A 12,969-nucleotide genomic window follows, 5' to 3' on the forward strand; every position below is an offset into this window, starting at 1 on the left:
GTGAGCAGAAGGCAGACTTTTCTGAAATCACCCTATGTGACGCAGCAGGCAAAAAATGGCTTTAAACACATTACCCCATGTCTCGCTCCTGGCGACCTGTGAAAGAACTCTCCTCCCCACTGTCATCAAGTCCTGAACTGGTTGCTGCATAGAAAAGAGAAATGAAAGATGTTTTTCAAGCAAGTGTGCTATTTGATCCACTCTTTGCAGAGATATCCTCTCCCTTGTGCAATTTCCCTGGCTCTTCAGGCCAAGGAAAAGATCCTGATGCAGACAGACAGACAGAGGTGGAATCCCTTAGGTATAGGCCACAATAAATTTGGTCATGGCCTGGGGCCACTGGAAGGAGGCATCTGTACCAGGGCCAAAGTGCTTGTCCTGCACCTGGGACAAGTAGGAAGTGAGGGCTGCCAGGGGTTCAGAGGAGCAAGAACCGGAATCCCGTGAAGGTGCTTGAGACACAGGGGCTTCTCGGTGCTGGAAACGTGGGGTAGCCCCAACCCAGGGCCAGGAACTCCAGCCGCCCACGTGCTTCACGTGCTTCACGGCCCCACAGGACAAGAGGGGGAACACCTCTGACACGGGGATGCCCAGAGCAGAGCCTCCCCGCTGGAGGGACCCCTGGGACAGGAGCGTTTTTCACCTGGGCACTCAAAGTCATAGATGGACAGGTCCTGAGGCTCCACCTGGGCCTTGGCAGCTCTCCCCAAGCTCTTCCTTGCCGTGGGTGCCATGGCGACGGCCGCCCTGTGTTGCACAGGAGCCCGCAAGCTCCAGAGGGCAGGGATGCACTAAAGAAGGTGGGAGGTGTCAGAGGAGAATCAGGGCATGGGGCTTTGGGGCTGGAGATTGGTGTGGCCTCGTGGCCTGACACATGCCCTGGAGCCAGGGGGAGGGGGAGGATGGTGCCAGGGTAGAGTCCCTCCCCCACCCAATGATGCCATGGTCATGTCCTGCCCCATCCAGTCCAGTCCTGCTACAGGAGGGCTGAAACCCAGGGGACAGGGGACAGGAAGGATGGCCCCAGGGTGAAGAGCCGCCCGGCCCCATCCAGTCTCTCCCTGCTGGATACCGAGGGACCCGAAGGAGAACCCCAGGGTCAAGTCCCCCCCCCAAAAAAAAAAGTCCAGTCCCACCCGCTGGAACCCAGGGGACAGGAAGGATGGCCCCAGAGTTGAGCCCCGCCCTGTCCAGTCCCACCCGGCTGGAGGCTGGAACCCGAGGGGAAGGGAAGGATGGCCCCAGGGTCCAGTCCCACCTAGCTGGAACCTGAGAGGACATGGGAAGAATGGACCCAGGGTCCAGCCCTGCCCCACCCTGTCCTGTCCCTCTGGAACACTAGGAGAAGGGAAGGATGGCCCCAGGGTCGAGCCCGGCCTCGTCCTGTCCACTCCCACCTGTCCCGTCCAGTCCCACCCGGCTGCAACTGAGGAGACACTGGTAGGATGGCCCCAGGGTCGAGTCCAGCCCCGTCCCATCCAGTCCCACCCAGTTGGAACTGGAAGGGACACAGGAAGGATGGCTCCAGGGTCGGAGTCCCACCCCGCACCACCCTGCTGCACCACCTCGCCTGTCCAGTGCCCGTCCAGTTCCGCACCACCCCACCCCGTCCAGTCCCACCCCCCTGTCCCATCCTTTCCCACCCCAACCTGTCCAGTCCCCGTCCCGTCCCCGTCCCGTCCCGCTACACGAGGACTGGTACGAGCCCCAACTGCCCCGCGCCCCTCCAACCCTCCACCTCGGGAGCCTCTGCGGGATCTCACTGCTCGGGTCCCCAGATGACCCCGGCTGGTGGCCGCTGGGGAGGACAGACCCAAGGGCAGACGGTGGCCGCACAACCCACTAAATGACTCCTCAGTAAGTTCCGTGGGAAGGGACCCCTCTGCCTGCACCAGTCTGGCACACCAAGGGAGGACACAGCCCCTCTCTGTTCTCTCCCTTGGGAAAGCCCCAGGGTCGCCTCAGGGGCCCGCGTGTCCCCTGATGAGGGCGGCCCAGCACCAGGGATAGCGCGGGTGGATCCTCCCCGCCAGGCCTCCAGCAACGCGGAGACCCTCCCGCCGCCATCAGGGCCCTTCCCTTCCAGAAGCGCTCCTGGGCCCGCCCTCAGCGGCCCCCCTCACCCCAGGCCCAGGCCACACCCATGAAGTCACCTCACACCTCTGTCTTCCGAGAGGAGAGCCCCACACCATTGGCCCCCGTGGAACCACACGGAACCACACGCCGATCCCACCTCCCCAGGCCCGCGCCTCATCGTGGGGTCCGGAATCGCTACCCCTCACCCAGCTGGGCGACCGCGAAGCTCCTCTCAGGGCCTTGGCGTCCTCGTCCTCCTCGTGGCAGCAGCCCGCAGGTCGTGTTTGCACGCCTCACTCGCTGATTGGCTGGCGCAGTGCGCGTGCGGGAGGCGGGGCCGCTTGGAGCCATGGCCCCTGCAGCTCCGCCACCCGCCACCGAGGGAGGGGGCGGCACTGCCATGGTCTGGGGTCCCTGGAGCCCTTGGCAGCACCTCAGCCAGGCTCCTGGCCCCATGAGGACAGGACATCGAATGGATGGCAGCGAGCCCTGCACCTCATGCGGGAAGGACAGGCCAGTGGACAGCACTGCCATCTCCCTAAGCCGCCTTACCCGCACAGGAGGCGTCTTCGCCATGATCCATCACCCTGGTGTCTTGGACTTCCCTTCCCGTTGCAGTAATTCAGGTGCAGGTCAGCATGAGATAGAAAGAAGAAGCAGAGCAAGCAAAGCTGCAGCAGAAAAAAAGTCCTTTATTGTATACAGCAATCTTTTTATAGTATTGTGAACAAAGAAGGCAGCCTTCCAACAGCAATGAATCAGGTCTTTCAGCTAATTAAACATAGCACACAGAAGTTTTACTTTCTAATCAGAAGTGACCCGCTTCTCATGGCTAATCTACTCTCGGCCTGGAGCATGCCGAGCTCTTCTCTTGTTAAGAACAGATAATAAAATTTTTCTCAGCGCCCTCCTAGCCCACTTGGCAGAACATCCCGTTTGCAGGCAAGTCCTCCCAAGGACAGCAGACACCTCGTTTTCAAGCATGTCCGCTGTTACCTATCTATACCTTGACAGAATATCCCCTTTGCAGGCAGACTCCATCAAGGACAGTAATAGTAACGCAGTCACATCTGATTCTCTACACCTTCCCCTCTTCCTTTATTTTCCACCATTTCCCACGTGCAATCCCAACAGCCAACTGAACTCCCTGTGCTTCACATACTCACCAACACTTCCTGTAGTGACATTTCCTAAGGTCGCCATCCTAACAGATGCAAAGTGATAGCTGTGCAGGTCTTTTTCGGTATGCGTCCCATCGCGAAAAGATGGAGCAGTTCTTTGACGCTCCCTGACCACTTGTGTTTCCTTTCGCGTTGTAGTACCCCTGAGTGATGGTGAGCTGAACATTTTTCACTTTGAGGCTGTGTATTCTGCTCAGATTTGAAGATGTGCTTTCTACATTTGTATATCACTCTATATGGCTGTGTTTTTCCCTGCTACATCTATGAAATAGATTAGTGCTTGCTCTGAAGTCATTCGAAATTCTCTGTTTTCTAAAAAGGGTTTACAATTTTATTGGGCATTTTCAAGTCTGTGTTCATCAACAAGCGATTTGGTACTTGATGTCCTGCCAAGATCAATTGTTTTGTTTTTCTTGCCAAGGTGGAAATTCAAGTTTCCCATTCCCATTATTTGAATAGTGTCTACTTGTCCACCTGCCAGCTCACTTCCTCAAAAGCCATCCTTTGTCCCTGTAGATTCAAAAGGTAACTCCCCTTGCAATTCCCCAGATTCCCATGTCTTGTTGAGGCTATTTCTGGACTTTCTGTCTGTTCCTGTGGGCGCTCTGTATATTCTGCCTCAGTACCACAGTGGGTGAATTGTGGCAGATTAGGATGTACTGGGTTATGGCATGGGCCAGTCAAGCTCTTCGTTTCCAGTGCTTCTGTAGCTATACTTGAACTTTTCTGTAGGCCTTATATTGCCGCAGTCTATTTCCCTGTACGGGCCACCAAATGCCGCAGTCTGGCTGGGCACAAATCACGAGCCACCACACAGCTTGTAGATTCAAACAGCAACTCTTTATTCCCGAACTCACATCAGCCGTCTACAATCACGTTCTGGGGAAATCCACGTTCTCTGCCCAAATCCACCTCCACTGGGCTTCTATCTCCCAAAATATACTGTCTGAATCCCGTGAGAACTCAAGGGGAACTCAGGCAGCAGGATACGCCCTATTCCCAGCAGGAATAATCTTAAACCTGGAACGCCCTAAACTGGAACGCCCTAAACCCAATTATCCTAAACCGGGAACACCCTAATCCGCCCTGGTCCTTGAGCAAGGTCACCTACATGTAATGTCACTGCAAAATGGGGTATGCTGGCAAGGAAATTGTCATACCTACTTGGCTAATGGCTCCCAGCATTATATTACTATTTTGATATCTGGGAGTGGGTGGGGGGAGGCATCTGGGGCATTTGTATTGGCTTGTTTTACATTTACAAGTGAACATGGTGAGGATTGCATCTCCATGATGTGGGATCAACCTGGCCAGGAATGAGATATTTCTTCCCACTCTTTCAAGTCCATTTTGAGGACTTTTAAAAGTGTTTCATGAGGCCTGGAGCTGTGGCACATGCCTGTAATCCTAGCGGCTTCAGAGGCTGAGGCAGGAGGATTGCAAGTTCAAAGCCAGCCTCAGCAAAAGTGAGGCGCTAAGCAACTCAGTGAGACCCTGTCTCTAAATCAAGTACAAAATAGGGATGAGGATGTGGCTCAGTGGTTGTGTGCCCCTGAGTTCCATCTCCCGCCAAAAAAAAAGTGTTTCATGATCTCTCAAAATATCTTCATTTTATTAGTAATATCTCTTCTGTTGATCTCATAAATGAGATTTGCTTTGCCTTTTTATTGTGTTTTTGAAGTGCTTGCGTATGGTGTCTCTCTGTGTGTGTATGTGTGTGTGTGTATGTGTGTGTGTGTGTGTGTGTGTGTGTGTGTGTAGATGTTGTTGAAGTTTGCATGCTTATTTTATATCCTGGAAAATTTCAAGATCCTTTTAATGTTTCAGTTGGTTCCACACCTGATTTGGAATAGTACTCCAGGTACACTATGGTGTCCTCTACAACTAGAGTTCCTTGTACTTCCCTTCAAATCCTTTCACCATCAATTGCTTTGTCTCACTAATTGCATGGGCTAAGACCTCCAAGACAGTGTTTAAAAAGTCACGCACACGTTGGGCGTTTTTGCCTTCCTCTTTATTAGTAATGCCTATCCACCACACTTTTTGGACAATGTTCAATTTAGGTTTTTGTCTTCAAGTCTTGTGAAACATTTTTCAGCATCTCTGTAGGTAGTCTGAATTTCCCCACTTCCATCTACTAATATGACAATTTAAAAGGTTTCCTAATACGTGAACCCTGTGATCCCAGAATCAATCTTACCTGGCAATGGTATAGTATAGTGTCATTGTGATTTTGGATTCGGCTTGATAATATTTTATTATTATATTGCTGCACTAAAGTTGGCAAATGATGTCGACCGGTCTTTAGTGCTGCTGCCATTATCGGGCTTGGGCAATTTTGTTCTTCCCTTGCCTGAGAGAGTCAATGTTTTACTTCATTTTCTAGGCTCCAAGCCAAACTATCCGTGTTGACCCACTTGGCACCAAAGGTTTGGCCAGAATTCCCTGGGGAACAATGCATGCCTTGTGGTCTCCTGTGGGTTATGCCTTCATATTTCTCCTCCTTCTGTGGAAACTGTCTTTTTCAAAACCTTTTTGTCCGTGTTGGAGTCAGTGAGAGCCAAGTGTGTTTCCCCAAGACATTATATATTTCATTTGGTTCTGCCAAGTTTTCTGCATAAAGTTACGTAAAGTGGTTGCCTGGATCTTAGAGTTTCTTCTCGCTTGCTTTGTGTTTCTCCTGTGTGCCCTGTGTCTGTTTCAGGTGATAGATTGTGATCAATCTATCAGCTATAAAAATATGCTTTCACTCTGTTCCTTTGAATAAATTAGCACCTACTCTAGGTCTTTCAGTGATTTACAAAGAGAATCTTGATTTAACGATTTAATCTTGTGTTTTTGGTTATTTTCTCTGTCACCTGCCTGCATTAATGTTATTTCCACCTCAATGGTTAGGTTTCCATCTAGCTCTGTAGGTGGGAATTTCATTTATTTATTTATTTTCATGTTTCCATTTTCACGCATATGAGTATCCATAGTCGTGCATTTTTCTCTGATCACTGCTTATATACATATATACATATATGCATAGATGAGTGTGTGTTTGTATAGATATAGATAGATAGATAGATAGATAGATAGATAGATAGATAGATAGGTATATCAGGGTTTCTGACAAGGAGGCTCTTTATAATAATTTATCAGTTACTACTATGTGATTTCCTGTCTTGTCTCCACTTGCACACAATACAGCCTCAGTGGAGAGCCTTTATGAGTTCTGGAGTGGGGGCAGGGGGACTTTGGCTTCTTCATGCCACCCAGCACTATTGCACTGTGCTCAGAGAGTGTCCTTTGGATCTGTCTCCTTTCCTGCACTTGCTGATATTTCCTTTGAGACCTGCTCTATGATAAGCTTTGTAACTCTTCCTGGTGTGCTTGGGAAGGTGTATTTGCTAGGATCATGTGTTAGATTCCGCACCTTCTCTCATTCTACCTTGTCACATGTGCCATTTTAAGCACTATGCCACAGGTTCTTTTTGGCCATTGAACTTGTTGTGGCAGACTGTGTTTTCTACAGATGGCCGCAGCACCTTGGCCTCTCCCTGTGATGTGACTTTGGTACTTTTTCCATCAAGCAGTGGAGGCCTCCTGTCCTCCTACTGAACTCGGGTGGCCTCTGCCACACGAGGATGCTATGGGCGTGAAGAGACTAGGTCATGGAAATGCCCTGAAATCACTCCTTGCTCCTTGAGGCCACTCAAACTGGGAACCCACCCACCATGCTTGGAGGAAGCCTTGTGGTCTCCTGTGGGTTATGCCTTCATATTTCAAGAAACCCATGGGGAGAATCAGAGAGGCCCTGGCCCTGGCTCATGAGCTTCCAGCCCATAACCCCTCTCCACTTCCAGCCATGGAAGCCAGCTCCCTTGAATATGGATCCTCCAGCCCCAAGTGGAGCAACCCCAGGCAAGGGACATCAGGTGCAACAGGGGTGACGCATCCCTGCCTGGCCCTGAGAAACACAAATGATGTTTTTTGTTTGAAGCCAGCTCTCCAGCAGGGCCTTCCTCGACACCCCCTTAGCCAGAGCCCCTTTCCCCGACAGGAGAGCCTCATGCCAGCTGCCAGCTCTCCCTTTGCTCTCTTACCTGCTCAATCCCCACCTCATCCTCTGCCAATTTCCCTCCTTCCTGGCAGCGCACCTGGTTCTTCTCCTTCCAGTCTGTCTGTCTGTCTTGTGTGAATGACTTGACTCTCTTACTTCTCCTGCAGCCTCGACTTACCCCTGCTCCAGAGAAACTCAGAGCCTCCTTAGAAGGTTCGGAAGGGGCAAGACCACGCAGAACTAATTTTTGTGCTTTTACAATGATCTTTAGAAGCCTCAGAGGCATAATTTGCAAACTGGTTCTCCTAGGAAGCCCTCTCTAGCAGCAGAGTCACCCACCACTTGTCCTCCTGTACCTGCTCACTGTGCCCTTCGGGGCAGTCTTCTCACACCTTCGCATGCCCTCTGGCCTCTCGCTTCCTTGATGGCCTCGTGTAAAATGACCTGATGCTGCATGCCACTCAATCCATGACTCCTGGGAGGCACCTGGAGCAGCTCCCCTTCCACATCCCTCCTGCATGCATCTTGCCCTGGGAGCACAAAGTCCAATCCTTGCAGCCTGCAAAGTCCCATGAGCATCCTACAGTCATTGGCCAGCCTATCAGGTCACCTGCTCCCCAGGACCATTTTCCTTTACCTCCATCCATGATCCCCACCCATCTGCTTAGATTTGAGGTCTGCCATTTCTGTCAGTCTGTTCTGGAAGCACACTTCCTGTGCTTTCTGTACATTTGCCGGGCATAATCTTATTTCTGTAAAAACCCAAAATGCTCCTCCTCTTTGCCAGCCTCTTCCTCAGTACTCATGGTGGAAATTGCCTACTGTGGCACTGTCTCACCATCTTGAATTTATGATTTCTAGCCTCAGGTTGGCATCCAAAGAGTTCCCTGATGTCCCATTTCCATCTGCTGGATTCTTTCTCCCTCCCAAGTGCCTCTTCAAGCCCTTTCCACTATACTCATTCTTGGCACCTCCTCTCACACCACCTGGTCATGCTCGGCATTGGACACCTCCCCATTTCTCTGACCCAATATTTCAGGCAGAATCCTCCCAAACTCCCAGCATCAAACCTACAAGCCACCTGCATCCGTATCCAGTGTGTTCCTCCATTAGGGAAGGCGCATGTCCTCCCCCCTGTGCTCCAGCTTGCATGGCCTCCTTTCTTCCAGGAACCTCGTATTTTCCATCAACTCTCTCTGTCCTCTATCTTCAGCATCTCTAAGCACCCCATCCCTCCCATCCACCTTTGCACAGAGTCAAATCTCCTCTTCCTTACAAGCCTGGGCCTCACCCTCAACCCGAGCCATCCCACCACCGTCTTCCACTTAGGGTCAATGCTCTAGGAAGAATCATCTATGCCCAGGGCTTCCATTTTCTCACCTCCCACATTGCTCTTTAACACACTGTAAGCTGGTGTGGCTCCCACGTCTCTTTCCATGAGGGCTCTAGGTCTGTTGACCCAAGGGCCTTGGTGGGACTGTATCAAAAGGACATTCTCTGGACCTCATCTCACTTGATTGGCAGCAGCAGTCAACACTGTTCTCTCTCTCTCTCTCTCTCTCTCTCTCTCTCTCTCTCTCTCTCTCCTGCCCCCCTTGCTATTCTATAATTGTTTTGTCCTGTGATTCTCTTCATTCTGGCCACTTCTCAGTACCCTTGCTAGTTCTACCTCCTCCAAGAGGCCTTTACATGATGGGGTTTCCTGGGACTTGATTTTCCTCAGATCGCTTCTAGTTTACACTCTATCTCTGCAGACGCTTTCCTGTATGCCCAAGGCTATAATTAGCATTTATAATAGAGAATCACAAGCACAGTTTGTGGACCAACTTGGATCACGGTCATGGGATAGATGGCTGTTGAAATTCATATTCCTTGGTTCTATCCAAAGCCTACCTAGTTTACCCTGTGGCTGGGGACGTAAAACCTGCATTTGAAATCACTCCTCTGGGTGTTCTCATACCAGGCACCTTGGACCCAGTCACTGACTGGCAGTCCTCAAATGTGAGGCTGACATTAACAAGGGCGGCTCGATATCTCCCTCTGGTGGCTTCTTAACACCACTGTTTTTCTTTTGGAGGCTACTGTCCATCCACTTATGGAAACCATTAGGCATGTGGAACCAAGAGCAAGGGATGCGAAACCAGAGTCTGTTCTGGGAACAAGCAAGAATACATGGGGGGGGGGGGGCTGGAGTTATGGCTCACTGGTAGAGTACTCGCCTGGCTCATGGGGGGGCACTGCATTAGATCCTCAGTACCACATAAAAATAAATAAATAAAATAAAGGTATTGTGTCCATCTACAACTAAAAAATATATTTTAAAGAAAGAGTAAATTGAATCATCCTGTGACTTTGTGGCACCACCACAAGCTGCTCTGTGTCAAAAGGTTGAGGGACAATTAAATTGGCACCCTTCCATTCCTGACCCGGGTGCCAGAACACAGGGCCACGCCCCTCTATGGATCCTCACACCAAGGTCCTAAAGTCTCACAGGGGTGCCAGCATGTGTCATGAATTGCCAAAGTTATGCCTCCAGGGGGCGCCTGATCAAGAGCCTTCAGTTTTCCACTAATAGCTCATCGTGGGACACACTAGGGAAACTTATGTTCTACCCCCAACACTTTATTCTCATTCTGGAAATAATGAAGCTTCACAGTAAAATGTTACAAAAATCTATTCTTCAAAGGCAGTGCAATTCGCCCATCGTTCCACAGTTTAGAAGCAGTGTGCCATGTGTTGGGTGAGCAATGAGGGATGGGAACAACCCTGTGCTGTCCTGAGCTACCAATGTAGCTGTGTCCTGCTCTGACTGGGTAGAGTTTCCTACTCTGGTCCTCGCTGAAGATTCTCTATGCTTCCCCTTCTATGGGCGTGGCAAACACGTGCAAAAGATTCACCTCCCACCACCTTGGCATGTTACTCCTGAAGAGAGTATATGGAATAAGAAGGTATGAGGGGATTTCTTCATGGGCCCTAAGAGAGGATGATCTAGGACAATTTATTACAGATGTGCCCAGATTTCAGGACTGGACTCAGTGCCGAGTCTCAGAAGAGCACACTCTACCAAATACCACTCCATGCTCAGCATTGCCTCTTTGCTCCTCTGCTTACCCGGATGCGGGACCAAACACTCACTTGCTCTTTTAGAAGACCGTGGTGTGGACATCTGTGAAGGCTGTTTGACAGCCCAAATGCCACATGCTTTGTTTTCCCAGCAGTAGCCTCAGAACTCAGGGGAGGGTGGGGCTTTGGGGTGACTATCTCAGTAGATGGAGAACTGAGGTTGGCTCCTGAAGCACTAGGAGGAGTTCTCGGCAGCAAAAACGAGGGAAGTCATCATGGTCCAAGCGTCTGCGAGGTAGAGGGGTATGGAAGAGGCGCTCAGTCTCAGGAGCTGTCAGGGCAATGCAAACGAAACCTCAGTCAACCCAGGTACCCACCCCCCACTCCACCCCTTCTGGATACCTCTTGGGAAAAGGAAAATAAGAACTGTTGCTGAGACTGACAAGATGTGGCCAGCCTCAGGCACTGCCTGTGGGAATTTCAAATGGCACAGTTACAGTGGAAAACAGTTTTGGGGTCCCTCAAGCTATTAAACATAGGATTACCATGACACAGTACTTGCATTCTGTGATGGTGTGGATGTGAGGTGTCTCTTCAAACCTCCCGTGTTCACGCAGAAGGCGGAACAATTGGATGGTGAGAGCTGCAGCCCCAACCGGTCCGTCCTAGTTTGAAAGGACTGTCTGGGTCTCTGTAGACAGGTGGGGTGTGGCTGGAGGAGGGGGTCACCTGGAAGGGTTGTTCTTCCCTGTACCCCTTCCCAATCCTCTCACCCTGCTTCCTGGCCACCACAAGGCCAGCAGCTTCCCTCTGCCACTGCCCTTCCACCCTGGTGTTCTGTATCACCTCTGGCCCAGACCAAGGGAGTCGGTCAACTCTGGACTGAGACCTCTGAAACTGTGAGCCAAAATAAACTTTCTCTCCTATGATTGTTCTCATCACATCGATTGGTCACAGTGAAAAATGTTGACAAACACTCACTCCTGATGCATGTCACCCAAGGTGAAAGAGGCACTCAAGGACATACAGGTAACTGAATGTTCACTGGTGCTTCCAAAGGAAGCATCCCAAGTGTCACCTCGGCGTGGCAGGATCGCCAACACGTGGTCTATCCCACAACACAAGGTTGGGCAGCCTTCGAGAGGAGTGAAGTCTGGATGCACGTTCTAACTTGGATGGACCTGGAAATGATTTCAAAGGAAATGAGCCAGACACCAAAGGTCACATCGTGTCTAAGCCCATTGAAATGTACAGAGAGGCAGGCCCCAAAATTAGTGTTGGAAACCTGAGTTGTCTTAGAAAGCAGGTTCATGGTGGCAGCGGTTTACAGGGAGGTGGGAGTGAGGAGCCCACACTCTGTGGGTGCTGGTTTTCCCTGGGGACCAATGAAAACCTCGTGTAGGTGCCGAGATGGGCTGAGTTCACAACACGGTGAATTGACTTCATGCCATTGAAGGACGTCCTTCACGGGCTTAATTTCAGGTTCAGTTGAATTTCACTTGGATAAGCAACTTTTAATTAGAAAAGCACAACAGTTATTAGACTAAGTCTCAAAACCTTGAAGTATTCTGAAAAGGCTTAAGCAACGAATTCCTAAATATTTCCATTGAACCTTCCCATGAAGCCCGTTTATTCTCACTAATAAACATGGCTTAAAAAATAAATCTGCTTTTGAGGGGAAAACACATACTGAAACGTGCAGCATTGTTTCTCGTGCTTGCCAGCCTCGCGCCCACCTGAGTGGAGTTCAGAAGGGCTGGATTTCTCCAGCTGCTTCTTCATTGCTCTGAGGGGAAGCACGCACCAGTCCCAGTAGGGCCAGGGACCACTGCCTAGGGCTTGCAAAATCACCACTGGGGAACTGCTGCAGACCTTTTTTCCTCTGTCCTCAACCCTTCCAGAGTAGACACAGCTGGAAGTTTGCTGGGGCCCCTTTGGCTGTGGCTCTCAACATCTCCCCCTCTCTGTTTAAACAACAAGCATGTGGCTTAGGGACCGTGTCTGTTAGGCAGTCCAATTCAACATATGGTCCTTACCCGTCATCGGATGAACTGACCTCTAGGCGTCAGCCTCCTGTCTTAGGTTGGTACCACTGCAATTGGATCATACCCGTCACTGACTACCGGTCCAGCATACAGCTATACTTGTGGATAGGCCTTTGCACCAGTGGGGGGGTGAGGTTCTTTCCCTCACCTCTGTTGGCCCCCAAATTTTAGACCATCACTAGTAGAGGAGGATGCAAAATGCCATGACATTAAGCCAATTGAGGGCTCCTTTGAAAAATTGTACCACCGGTGACATCATCAGCAAAAATACCCCAACACTACCACAAGTCGCTGCACTAACAGATAGTTCACAATGCATACAGGTGAGCTCACAATGTGTCCAGGCAAGTTCTGCAAGCAGTTCAGTGATGGCTATTGTAGAAGCTGTAGATTGGTTTTATCTTTGACTTCACCAGCACTGGGATGAAGATAGGAATTCTGGCAAGTGTGTGACGTCCATCTGCCAAATATGGTTAGGTATCAATCCTCTAGGATTGACTCCAAGATTAACTTGTGGTAAAAAGGTCACACAATTTTGACATTGTTTTATTATTTGTCT

This window comes from Marmota marmota, unplaced genomic scaffold (genome assembly GCF_001458135.2).
Source record: "Marmota marmota marmota unplaced genomic scaffold, marMar, whole genome shotgun sequence".
NCBI classification, from domain to species: domain Eukaryota; kingdom Metazoa; phylum Chordata; class Mammalia; order Rodentia; family Sciuridae; genus Marmota; species Marmota marmota.